Raw genomic sequence first — 14673 nt, 5'->3', positions numbered from 1 at the left:
GTGAGTTTTCCTAATTCTGTCCATCAACAAGAGGGAGAAAGAGAGAGAGACAAAGCGTGAGTTCCTTCTACATTCGCCACATCCACCAGCTGCCATCATCTCCAACTACAAACACCACATCTGCAACCACCGGCAACCAAGACAGCAGCCAACCATCCAGTCGCGTGCGAGCCGAGAGGGAAGAAACATTAGCTTTCAGCCGTGAGTATAAGCTTCGATCTGAGGTAATTCTTAAGCTAAACTACATTTACCAGAGGTAGATTGAGCTATCTACGGCTGTGCATGTGAAGCTTAGGCGATTGGATGATGATTTTAGGAAAAGAAAAACTGATGTGCGAAGGAATGGGTTTTGCTGGAAAGCTGAATTGATAATGCAGCCTTAATCTTATTTATTTGACGGAAGCTGAGCTTGTAACTACAATTAACTAATTAAGAACTAGAGGATTAAGACTTGCATGTTGAGAGTATGCATTCGGATGATGAACTAAGAGCATCGGAAATTCTGGTTTGGAAGAAATGAAAACTGCCGCGAGATGGATTTAGAAATGCAGACCTTAATTTGCTTATTTGTGGTAACCTGAGCTGATAAATGTAAGGATCAAACTAAGAACAAGATAATTAAGTCTTACATGAGGCTGAGCAGCTCGGCTAAACAAGGAAAAAAAAAATTATAATAAGAATAAGCTACAATCTGTCGTATGCAACCTCATCCGAGATAGCTGAACCAATTTCTGGAATTTTTTTGGGATGATTATAACTATTGTTTGAATCTAATTTTGAACTGGAAATGCTAGCTAATTAGTTCAGTAGTTGTGCATGTGAGATTTAAGTGCCAAATACAAGGTTTTAACCGAAGGAAAATTCTGTTTATGACTGAGTAAATGCTGGAAAATTTATGTGACTTGCCAAGGGAGTGAAACCAGAATTTGCAGTTGTTTCTGGAATTTTTTTTCATTAGCAAACAATGTTTAGAAATGCATGAAATATATGTGTCTTAAGTCTTGTAAGATATTCAGTTGTAAAGTACTTGATCCGTTGGATGAATTGACCAAAAATGTTGAAACATAGCTGCTGCAATTTTTTTTCCAGCTTAGCCGATGGTGGCTCTTTTGAGTTTTAATGGAAACTTGGTGAGTGGGCTCTATGAATTCCCACAATGACTTGGATGATCTGATTAGCTAGTCAAGTATTTGCATGTCGAAATTGAGTACTTAATATCATGTTTTAGCCGAGTAAAAAGTTGGATTTATGACCAACTAGCTGCTGGAAATTCTGTTTAGCCGAGGACAGATTTATTGTGGTGGAATTATTTGCCAAAATCACATGCTATTTGTTTTATTTCATGTCGGAAAATTTTGATGGTGGGCTCTATGAACTCCCACCCTTGGATTGATGATGGAAATAATGCTAGTTTAGTGTTTAAATAGGTAGATTAATGATACCTAGCTAGTCTAGACTCCAAGAGATGCATAGTTCAAAAATGTTCAGATTTGCCCTGTTTTAATCGCAACCCTTTTTGCAAAATTTTGAGGGTTTCATGACTTGTATATCATGTTGATATGTTGAATATATGGTGTACAAAGTTTCATTGAAAAATATTGAGGTTGGGTTGGTCAAATAAATCGATTTAACAAAGCTAGTAAATCTGGAACTATTTCCGAAATGCTCTGACCAGCTTTCGTATTTTGGCCATAATTTTGAGCTCCGTTGTCGAAATTGAGTACCGTCAGTGGCATTTGAAACTAGACATTCCTATATTTCCATTGGTACCAAATGCATGTTCTGGTTCCACTTGAGTGAGCCACACCATTCGATTCAAAATCACTGTCCTGTTTCGTTTCTTTCCAGGAGACAGGACAGGACTTGTATCTTGATGCTCAAAAACGAGTTGTTTGTGAATGGAATTTGAAAATGATTTCTTCTGTGAAATTATAGCCCTACAAATTTATTTTCCAACGCCACCAACCATGCTCAATTCCGAGTTGAATTGAGTGAGTGTTGATCAAAATACGGAACCTGCCCTGCTCTTGGAAATCCTAACTTTTGACAGATTTGATGCAAGGCTTGGTATAGACTTGCTAATTAAATTTCTTGGTGTTAAACACCCACCAAAGGTACCATGAATGCTCTTTAGATTTTGCCTATACAAATGAATCATGTTTAGAGGATTTGCTCTTGGTCAAAAGCTTAGAAAAGAAAATTTTCATACACAAGGCAGCCTTGCCTTAAAATTTTGGGAACTTGAGTGATTTTGTTAAGTGACTTTTCGTGCATATTTTTCTATGAAATTTGACAGAGGAATAACCCTTATATGGTAGTATTATACTGCTAATTATGGTGTTATTCTGAGGCCGTTTCATGGGTCAAATAAATTACCAAAGTTCGAGACTTGATTTTGGAAAACCCTTGTTTAACAAGAAAATTTTAGTAACTTTGAGCTACCGTATCTTGGTGCTCAAAACTCTGTTTCTCATTCTGTCTATTTTGTTATACTCTTGGTTTACAACACTAATTGATTTACAAATTTCAAAGGCTAGTTTCAATCAAGTGAATTTTGCCGAGTTTTCAAAGTTGGCCAAAAACCAACTTAAATCTGCCTTATGAACCAAAACAGAGATTTTGAGCTTATTTTTGAATGTTTTCCATTTGGAATCATGGAAAAGTGTATTCTAGGAACTTTTAGTACTTTCAAAGAGGTTTCCAATAGTACCAAGTTTTCCAATTTTGGGCTTGTAGAGAGTAAGATATGATTTTTCAAAGATTACTTGTTAAATCTGGAATTTTCTAACTTAAAGGAAACTAAGGGGTTTCGAACTCTTCATTTCTATCAATATCATTTGATTGTTTTATATTTGAATCCAGAGATGGAAATCAGATTTGTCTTGTGTTTTAAAACCCCACTTTTGAACCTCGGGTTACACGAATTCTTAGGCTCGTCTCCGCGTTAATTTCTTAGATTGCACTATCGTACAATCTTCATCGAAAACTAGAGAATTCGTAGCGATATTGAGTGGTACTTGAATTATTGTTTGCTCAGGCAATCGAGGAGATCTTCAAGAGGAACTCGGAGCGGACGCCTAAAACGCTTGTTTGAGACCTATTGCGCTTGTTTGACTAGGTGAGTGTTCCATATAGGAATACGTAATTGAATAAGTCTAGGACATGCTCATTTCATGATTATTAAGTGTTAAGTTTTTACCATACTCATGTCTATATAAATAATGAATACTTGCATTGTATACCAACAGGAATTGGTTAAATGATTAACCATATCAAATGACTATATGAACTCGATACATGTTTAATTGGCTAGATTTCTTGCTTAACCTACTTGGTTTTGTAAAATGAGTATCCCTGCTTGTTCTATGCTTATTTGGTTAAAGTGTTTTCTTGACTCGATATGTGATAATTTGAAAAACGATTTTTGATCCATCGAAGTGAGCAGTGTGTACTTTATCACACTAGCCTTTCGAGTGGTGACTTGTGTGAAATGTTTTCGTGAATATCTTACGTGTTGTGACGTCATTGGGTGAATCCCTCGACCAGTTTACGTGTTGTGAATCTCCTCGACTCTCGCGTGATAAAAATAAGATGACGGCCAATGATGGCCTATTGATATGGCAAATGCCTATCAAATAACCGTCACTACTCAACCGTTAACCGTGAACCGTGAACCGTGAACCGTTTACCAACCCACATGACTATTCAATATCCGTGAATTACATGCTTCCATGAAATCAACTTGTATTGCTTACGTGCTTACGTGCTAAGTATCCACTTGATTACTTGATTATCATGAATCACATGTTATATGAAGTTGTCCATCATTGATAGGCGAGTGTGTACTTTACCTCACTCGACCTACTCAAATGATGAATTTTACCTTTTGTCGAATTACTTGGTTACCTGTGCATGTTGTAAGCTCTAAGCTGAACTTGGGCCCTGCCTCGGTTACTGACCTACTCGAGCCAGGACTGGGCTCGGTCGGGTAGGTTGGAACCCTGGACAACCGTTTCGGTATACTCGAGTACTACCACTGGAGGGATAAGGTGATGGCCAGTCAACCGAAGGAGTTACCGATGGGAGTTATAAGGACGGGAAGTGGACCGAGTACTGTATCCTTTTGTGTTTGCTTTACTATTAATACTGTTATTGCTCTCCTAGTTGACATTTCTCGGGTAAGACTCCTCATGAGCATTAATCTCTGAGATGAAGCAATCCTTGTAATGTTCTTCTAGTCAGACGAGCCACTATTTGTTTGACTAAAAATTCATGAAAATATATTTATATGGTCATTCATTCCAAAAATACGTTAGTGATTTTAGATAATTTATGAGTTGTACTCATAGTAAAGTTACCAGTAAAAGTACTACTACTACATGTGTTTTCAAAGTAGCAATTACCCGAGTAATGATTATCACCTCATGATAACCTGCCATTGTGTAACCTCGAACCATGAATATGACATGCACAACTTTCTTGATTTGTTTGAACTGTTAGAGTGTCTTGGAACCTCACTGGGCTGTGTAGCTCATTCCACGTGTGATTTTCTTTTACAGGATTTGAGACCAAAGGTGCTCGGAAGTAGTACTAGATTGTTTACTTTCATGAATGTAATTCGAGTTAAACGTTGTAGTTTTGCCTTAGGTTGCCACTTGAAGTTGGAAAAGTGTAAACCCTAGATTTGTATGTGGCTTGTATGAATTTGTTACTTGGCTTGTAAGGATGTATTTGAATTGATGTTTTGTTTCTTGGGTTGTATTCGGGAAGGTATTTTAAGAATCGACGTTGGCTATCTTAAGGCACTGTTATCTCTGAAGTTAATGTGATTCTAGAAACCGGCTTATTTGGAGGGAAACGATGTTGTAATAGATTAGGTTATACTTCGGAAGGATTTTCGCTAGCTTGCTTGCGTGAGTCCTGGCGAGAGTTAGGCAGATGGCCCGCCAACCCTCTGGTTCGCCTTAGGGGAAAGTGGGGTCGTCACAGTCTCCCCTACGGAAATTGCTATAAATATTCAAAAACTGACAAAGATATTTAAAAAAAAATTGACAAGGTCTCCCCTATAAGTAGGCTAAAACTCACTGTACCAATGATACAAACAGGGTCTATATTAAGTTGTAATCGGTCAATACCACACTGTATAATATATATGTCCCCTATAATTTAGAACCCTAACAACTATGAGCCGCCTACGAATTGCAAAAGAGAGTTGATTGACATGCGATTTGGAAGAATATTTAATCAATTTTTGGGCTCCACATCCATATAGCTATACAAGATCTATGTTCATATACGTATGCTATTTTCATCAACAACACAATAAGATTTTTTTGGCTATATCCAAAGGCCACTTGACAGCATTATCTGTTATTTCCCTAACCTCGACATGCATATATTGTAAATATAGACTACAAGATTAGATTTAACTTTAAATCCATCGATTCGACTTAAAATAAATCCGTTAACGTGTTCTAACGCCCTCTTCTACATCCAGAAGTTTAACAAAACATACTATTTCAATTCGACGTCAAAAATCCAAAAGTTGTAATATAAAATATATTACCGAATGACTTGTATCAAATTCGAATCTAGCCAACTTCTGTGGTCAGGATCTTAGAGGTACCAACCCCAGCCTCTAAACCTCCCAAGCTTGTGTCACCAACCTTGTATGTACCTATATGAAGAAATAATTTACAACAAAAAACCATTTAAAAAAACAGAAGTTGCGACATGTATTTGTAATAGTCAGTTGCCCTCACAAAGAAAACTCTACAAAAAATTCGACAGAGTCTCCCCTATAAATGGGCTAAAACTCCCTGTCAAACAATCCAAATATCCATGAAATTCAAAAGCTCCAATCTATAAACTACATAATGTCAATAAAATTTCTAAACTCCAATTGCAAAACATACAATGTCCAATGTAGATAGTGTTTCGACCAAAAATAACAGCTGCGAAATAGATTTTAAAAACAAAAACTGAAAAGTGTGCACTTGCCACCCAAATTTGGTACATAACCCTTGCCCCCACATTGAGTATTAGAGACTTTGTCTACTATGTGCTTAGCATTTTAGAGAATTATTTTGTACATTAAAATAGTCAGAGATGATTAATTATTATCATTTTAAATTACACAAGACATATTAAAGTACTAATTATTGTAATTATTATCATTTCAAATTATACAGGGCGTATTAAAGTACTAATTATTGTAAATGGCTTTGATAACTACATTAGTGAAAAATAAGTATTTGTCAAATATATTTATATACACTTGTTAAAGTACGACAATAAAGTCTAAATGTATATAAAAAATAATTAAATGGCATGCTAAGACTGTTAAAGCACGGAAATGCATCCAAGACAACTTCAATGCTCGGCATCAAATTTTGGGTCACGCTAACATATATTGTAATTTTAGCAAAATTTATTTTTCCATTTTAGTTCAACGCCCTTATTTTTCTAAAATCTTCTCTAGGAACACAACTCTAATGTATGATTTACCCATAGCTGCCCTAGAGAAATTCGTTTCTCATTTGCATCTCATGTTTAATTCCCTTAATTAGAACCCATTTTCTATTTTAAATGGAACTTGCCCCTTTTTTCTTTTTTTTTTTTGTTTTATCTTCTTCAACACAAAAAAATAGACTTTTTTTTAAAACGTTATTTCAAGTTGGTCCAATGTTAGAACATTTAGTCATTTCCTATGCCTTATCGGAAAAATCATGAACACCAACCCGTTCGTAGTACCACTAGCTCTCTATCCGCCGTAGACAATAAAATGAGACTAGCACCACTTTTCTTTTTAGAGTTAGATGTACAGAAAATAAGTTTAACCTAAATTTCATTCTAATTTTAAAAAAATTTTAAAAAATAGTTGAAACAATTAAATGGACTTTTTCCTTAAAGGGGTTTTAGCTTTAAACTATTTTGCAATATTTGTCAAAAAACTACTTCCTTCTTTTTCCAGCTCCACTGTCCACACGGACACAATTAGCGCAACTACAACAAATTGGAAACAGAAAAATTGCAAGAATTCGAAAAATGTAACGTATATCCTCAAATCCACCACAAAAATTGCAAAAATAAGCACAACCCACATCAAATTTAAACCCAAATTTCACAACAAATCTGAACTTGCCGTTGGATTCAAGTATTAATTAAACTTAAAATGCTATAAGTGAGGCATTGCAAATGGAAAAGGCTCACCTTTATGCTGTTTGGCAGTCGCAATGGGACGACAATGCTGGCAAATGTTGGGTCAAATGGGGCGGCAGTGGGTGGGCAAAGGCGCAAATGGGTCGGCAATCTGGTGGTTGAAGAAGCTCTGAAAACCGGCTGCAATCTGGAGGGCTTGCTTCAGCGAGGCAGAAAGAGAATGAGGCGTGGCTTCCGGCGGAGCAGAACAACAGAGATGGTGGCGCCGCTCAGCCGTGTGGCGCCGCTCCTCCTATTTCTGCCGTCCGGCGTTTTGGCAGCACAAAATAGGACAAATGGTGGCCAGCTCCGGTCTTTGGATGCTTCGATGTGCAGAACCCAGCTCAGATTTTTCAATTGTGAGGAGGCTATGGCGGGAGTTTGGTGGCCTGCTCTGTTTTCTTTGTTTTGCTGTTCTTTGAAGATTTCCGAATCGATATTGCGTTCTGCTTCTTTGACTCACTTTTCTGGTCTTTTTTTTTTCCAAACAGACCTCGCATTCGCGGAATGCGAGCTCACTGAGCTCGCATTCCGCGAATGCGAAGACTCTATTTCAAGAACAATCTCCAAAAACCACCCCACTTGTAGAATGCCTTTTTTTTCATCATAAACTAAGAATTCTCCTGCCAAAAGCCAGCTGCACCCTCAACCGCCACCCATACTCTTGAAACTATCAATTTTAGCAGGTCAACCTCAACACATACCTTTGCCACACTTGGATGCGTGCACGCTGCCGTAGCTGAGTCTAGGAATAAAGGCTTCCCAACTGGAGCTAAGATGGAGAAAAGTGAATGTTTGTCAAAATAGTGGATGGATAACGCAGGTAGAGACACCCAAACTGGAACCAGCGATGATTCTTTGTTAACGTGGAAGTCACGAGTCCACCGGAAGACCCGCATAGGATATTTCCCCAATTGCCATATACCTCTCGCCCATAGACAATTGAAGTCTAATTCTGCCGAACATCTAATAAGAACATGATGATAGTCCAGCAACCCCACTACAACATGATCTCAGAAGTTCAGTGTTTGGAAGAACTTCCGTATCTCCTCTAGTACTAGTTGCCCATGGGAAAATTTGCCCACTAAAGTCCAGCGACAGGGTGCAGCAAGTTTGTCAGCCTCCTCCTTAGAGAAAACCACGGCATCCTCGTCTTTGTAGCTTGTAACTGGCTGAACTTGAATTGGAGATGGAGCAGGCTGTTGGAGAGAGGTGTTGCCCCTCAGCCATTGGCTAAAGGGCAGCCATAGATGGTGGCTTTAGCGGCTGAACCCTAGCGGTAGGAATCCTTAGATACCCTTTGTGAGAACCCTGAAAATGCTTACATAAATAGCATTTCGTATGTAAATTGCATTCTTTTTATTCTTTAATATTTCCTAGTACTACTTTTACTTGTTTGCAATTAAGTACGTAAAACATGTTTATGTGGAAATTTATATAAATCTTTCTAAGTTATGAATTCCTTGGTTCCGCTAAACTAAGTTAAGACTTTTAGAGCTAGATTGAATTTTTTTGTATTAACATAAAATGTTAGATTTTTATATATTGGTCAAACTTGATTTTAATAGGTCATTAATCAAACAAGAATGTTAAAGGAAGCTTTATACTAATTCGTAATCAATAAATTCTAGATAGAAATAATACAAGTACTATAATCATATTTAGGACCTAAGATTTCGATAATCAAAGTCTTGCAAGATTAGCATTTTAATTAGGCGTTCAAAGCAATTTGGGGACAATTTTTGGAGCTTAATTAGGATCAAGGACTTGAGTGGCTAATTGGAGAATTAGTGAAATGTCTACAATACCCTCACAGCCTCACCACACCACCCACGGCCATAACCAATTTCTGCAAACCCAAACAACTCCCGGACATCATGATCACAAGCCACCCAGCTTGGCCAACCGCAGCTCCACCACCTCAGCCGGCCAATCACAACCTTCACCACTGCAGCACCACTTCACAACCTTATACGCTACCTCTTCATTCGGCCAGTGAGAAACTTATCCAATTCAGTACTCAAACATCATACACACTGAACCGAGCACCATTTCCATCTCCTCTGCACCACTACACCTCAGACCACAACCACAAGCCGCATTCCACTCCACATTGCATCGTGAGTATCGACCGAGAGAGAGGGAGTTACCTGCTGTAACCGAGAGCAAGAAGAAAAGAAATCCCTGAGCAGAAAATTTCCTGTTCTGTCCGCTAGCTGAGGGAGGAAGCCATGAGACCACCGCGTGGGAACATTTGATCTACACCCTTCCCTCTTCTAGCTGTGACCATTTTCGACTTCAACCAAGCCGCATCTCAGCAGCTCCAGTCGCAACTTTACAGCTACCAAAACCAGAACCAAAACCGTGCGTGTGAGCCGAGCGGAGGATAGGAATTTCAAATTTCTGGTGTGTGGCTTAGCTGGTTTCTGAGGTAATTCTTTTTGGGTTAAATTTAAGTCAAGTATCAGTAGATGAAGTTTTACCAGAGCATGCTCGTGTTGGTTATGTAGTCAGACAAAAAAAAAATAAATGAGAAATCTGTTTTGGGAAGAATTGGTTTTGCCGTGAGCTTGAATCAGAAATGCAGACTTGATCATTGCTTAATTGAAGTAATTTGAGCTCATATATACGGTTACTTAACACTAAACATGATGCTCAAGGTCATGCATGTCAATCTAAGTGCTCGGATGGTGAACTTAAGATATTAGGAAAATTTTCTGTTTTGGTTAGATGTCCCTGCCGAGTGGCTGATTTAGGATTGCAGCCTCAGTGCGTCTTTTGGAAATGATTTGAGCAGGTGTAGGTGGTTAATTAATCGAACCTTGGATGAGTATTACGATTAGTGTCATGCATGAAATTAATTAGCCTAGAGTAATTTGGAAAATGAGAAGATGAAAACAGAAATTCGTTTCTCATACAAGCACTGAGTGAAGACCCACAATTTCTGGATTTGTGAGAGTATTGATGCTGCCGAGCTGAATTTTCTGGACTGACTTGTTAGCTGTTCAACTCAGAAATTTGTGCATGTGTGAATTAAGGGCAAAGTAAAAAGTTTTAACTGAAAATAATGTCGGATGATGAACTAAGAAGCTTAGCAATTCTGTTTTGGTTCTGCCGAGAAGAACGGTATGGAAATGCAACTGAAACTCTATTTGCTTGTGATCACTTGAGCTCTCAAGTGTGCGTAGCCGAGTGAAATTCAATGTCCAAGATGCCTAAGACCTTGCATGTTAATTTTATGAAGTTAATCGATGTATTAAAGAACCTAAGAAATTCTGGTTTGATGTTAATCTCCTGCCGAGCATGTCTAAGGACTGGTTTGTTTAATTAACCAATTTTTACGAGCTGTGGTTATTATCTTAACTAACTAAGGGAGGATAAAACATCTAAGGGCCTGCATGATGAGTTGTGCGAGTGGATAATGAAATTAGGAACTTGGAAGAAAAATGCTAGTTTATGTGAATTGGGATTTCGTACGACCTGAATTTTTCCAAGACCTGGAATTGAATTTTAGTTCTCAATCTGGGATTTTGGGGCTTTTACGAGTTAATGTGTATGATTAACTAGTTATCAGCATGTTAATCGAAGTTTGCATAAGGTTTTGTAGCTTGGCTAACCAGGAAAATAAAAATGAAAACAGAAAATTATTTCATGAACTACCATCCGAACTTAGTAGTTATAAATTCTGGATTTGTGTGATGAATACGGTTATAGCATGAACCTGGATTTGCTTTGAAAATCTGTACTAGCTAGCTATGTTTTCAAGAACTAATAGAGTACCAAAAAATCCTGTTCTAACCAAAGAAAAATTATGTTTTGGAATCATTGCCATTGCTGGAATTCCTCTGTGAATTACCTTTAATTTGAACCTGGAAACTTTGAAGATTGTAACAGTGGTCTAACTCCAACTTCTGAATGGAAATTTTGCATTGTTTAGCTAAGTCATTGTATGAGAAAGTGAGAGCTTAATAGCCTACTTCACCCGAGTAAATGAGGTAAAAACAGAAAATTCCCTTCATGCTTGATTCATCCGTGGTTTACTAAACAGATTTTTGAAAATTTTGGGAGGTTTAACTCTATTGCTCGAATTTGATTATGAACCAGAATCTTCAGCTTGACTTTAGAATTTATTACCCTAAGTTGTTAGGAACTCGAAATGCATGATTAAATGCACAAGTAGCCTGTGGAATCTGTTTGACAATAAACCATTTGATATCTTGGGAATTCGTCTTCGAAATAAGTAAAGTGCAGTTATGGAGATAAGCTGGAAATTTTCCAGCCTTGGTCATGTTTGATAAAGTAGTACGTATGGATTACTTTATATATCTTGGAGCTGTGGAAAAATTGTACTACTTTTGAATTTGCTTTATAATACCTTGAGATGGTCATGCCTTGGAATTTGGGGGTGACAATGTGATATCATGGATGGTATTTCTTGGCTTTGGATCAAATATTTGAATAGGAGGCTGCTGCAAATGTGATCTTTGGTTCTAAATAACTGTTAGCAGATTTAAATATTTGATATGTTAGCTTGGTTGTCACAGGAATTACTGGTTGAGTGCTAAGGGCTAATGATTGATGAAGCCTTAGCCATTGAAATGATTTCTTTTTATAAAGTATTACTGGATGCCGGAAATTAATTGCTGGAATGTCTTGGGACTTCACTTTTATTTTACTTGCTTATATTGGGTTGCTGAAACCAAGTGCTAATGATTGATGAAGCCTTGGTTGACTATTTTATTTTATTCAGGACTGCAATTGTTGAAAGCTAGGGCTAATGATTGACGAAGCCCTAGTAACGTGCTATATGATTATTTTTGCCATACCTTGATCTGTATTGTGATTTCGGAACGGAATCGGAGCGGGGAAAATTGTATAGACCTTACGAACTCGAGTAGCTGCGTTCAAAAATTATCCAAAAATACTCTCCAGCCAGAACTATATTACAAAACTCTATATCTAGCGTTTTGCCCAAAACTTTAAAATTCAATAACTTCCTTCCGCTCAAAATAGCTTTGATAGCTCTAGTAAATAAGTTGTATAGCTTTCGAAAACTCTAAGTCTTAGGTTAATCCTTTTCCTCCCCTAAGCGTTGCACTTGGATAGTCAACTATAAGAAAGTTTCAAGATTCGAGTTTTACCAACTTTAAGTGAAAAGCATGGGATACTTGCACGGCAAGAAACCCTATTCTAGAGGAAAATAGTTTTTACGGATAGTTTTTGCAAAAAGCCGTAGTTTAGAGAAATATTCAAAGTAACCTTCTAACTTTGTTTTGAGAAGTTGTCGACTTGTTTCTAGTAAGTAATACTAGTTATCTTCTCTAAGTATAAAAGTAAGAAACACTTTTACTCCCTTTGCCAAGCTTCATCTAAATAGATTTTTGGAAATTCCTTGCGGAAGTATCTAGTATTAAATTAAATAAACTCTTTTACGAACAAGCTAAAAACTAAATAGAAACTTATGATTTCAAAATTTGGTTTCTAGGATTTCTCGAGGACTCGGAATTCGATCCCCAACCCGATATCTGAACTCCACTCTTGGTGAGTGTCCCTGCCTGTTCTTTTCTTACTTGAATTAAGTGCTTTCTTGACTCGATATGTGATGAATTGCTAAATGAGTTTTGATCCATCGAAGTGAGCAGTGTGTACTTTATCGCACTAGCCGTTCGAGTGGTGACTTGCGTGAATCATTTTTCTCATAAATCCTTGAGTCTAAATGTAGTTACGTCGTTGGGTGAATCCCTCGGCACCTGAATCAAACTACAATAATGTCTGAATCCAAATGTAGTTACGTCGTTGGGTGAATCCCTCAGCACCTGAATCGAACTACAATAAAGTCGTTGGGTGAATCCCTCGACAAATTTTATTACGGGTATATCTCGAGTATACTGCGTCGGTAGACGAAGTGCGGGCCCGAAGCGGAGGTATGAATGGTGAAGGGTTAGGATTAAAATGAGTGGATCTACATGGACTATAAGTAGTGAGAGTTGACGGAGGGTCAACTACGATAAATGATGAACAAGCGAGGAAAATGGCTCCTGAGAGCCCCTGTATCCTACCTTGTGTTGTTATACGCTTTCTTAACTGTTTAACTTGTTTAAGTTATTATTCGCTGATTGAATTACGTGACTGCATGTTTTGGGGCACCACTGAGCTTTAGCTCACCCCACGATTATTTGTTTTCCTTACAGGATGGGAAGATTGAAAGTAATTGCGCAGTTTGTATTTCTTATGGTAGAACTTGAATGGTTTGTTTGTAATTTGCGGATTGTAGCGGATTGTAATCTAAGCATTGTGCTTTTCATTTTGGATTGCCACTTGAAGCTGGAAAAGTGTAATCTCTATTTCTAATACTCAAACTTGTATGTTTGTATTAGTATAGTATATCCTTAGCTTTCGCGAGCGTCGCTGGAAGTGTTTAAGACTGTCGATTGGCTAAGTTTTGTACTGTTATCTCTGAAGTTAATGTGGTTTGTAAATCGACTTATTTCGGAAGAATCCTTATTGTAATAGTTAAGTTAATTGTCAGAAGGTTTTAAGTTAGAATGCCTGCGTGAGTCCTGGCGAGAGCTGGGCAGACGGCCCGCCAACCTTTGGTTCGCCTCAGGGGGAAGTGGGGTCGCCACAGGTGGTATCAGAGCCATATGCCGACAGTTGGGACTTTAAGTCCTTCGTCTGGAAGCCCGAGCCTGTCGTTCGTGAAGAGTCACGAAGCGAAACTCTCCGTAGGGGATGCCCGCGTGCGGTGGCAAGCTGATAGGTACCCCGTGATGTGACCCTGAGAACTGTCACAGGTGGTATCAGAGCCTAGGTTAGAAAAGTTATTGGAGAGATATACTATACGAGTTAGAAACCCGAACTTTTAGAGTAAGAATTGAATATATTCTAAGTGATGCTGATCTAATTACTATTTGAGCTCTAACCTCTAAGTTTAATTCTTTTGCAGGTATGGAGAATGGTAATGGACACGCTAATGGTAATGGGCGCCTAATGGTCACATAGAGCCTCTTAGGTCCATCTCTTACAGACCACGAGGTGGAGGAGCCCATATACGTTACACCCCAGCTGATAGGCATCCTCGGTGCCAGTGTAGGGCCATGTATGCCTACCCCAATGAGCTAGTACTATCCTTGGATGATGAGCGCCGCCATCTGAGGGACGCTAACTTCACCATGACCCAGGATGTAGAGGAGCTGAGTATCATGGTAGATACCCAGTTCGACCGCATAGCCGACTTGGAGGTTAGGCTAACTGCTGAGCATCATTTGCTGGAGGCTGCTCGTTTAGAGATAGCACGTCAGAGGACGAGGGTGACCCGATTGGCTGAGAGGATTCGTGATAGGAGCGTCGGTATCAGGGCTGATGCCGCGATGATGATAGACGAGGCTACGAGCATCCTTCAGAGTGTCGAGCAGGAGGACCCAGAGGAGGATCCGGAGGAGGATCCAGAGGAGGACCCGGAGGAGGATCCGG

This window comes from Coffea eugenioides, chromosome 2 (assembly GCF_003713205.1).
Source record: "Coffea eugenioides isolate CCC68of chromosome 2, Ceug_1.0, whole genome shotgun sequence".
Lineage (NCBI taxonomy): Eukaryota > Viridiplantae > Streptophyta > Magnoliopsida > Gentianales > Rubiaceae > Coffea > Coffea eugenioides.
This window is presented reverse-complemented; position numbering follows the sequence as displayed.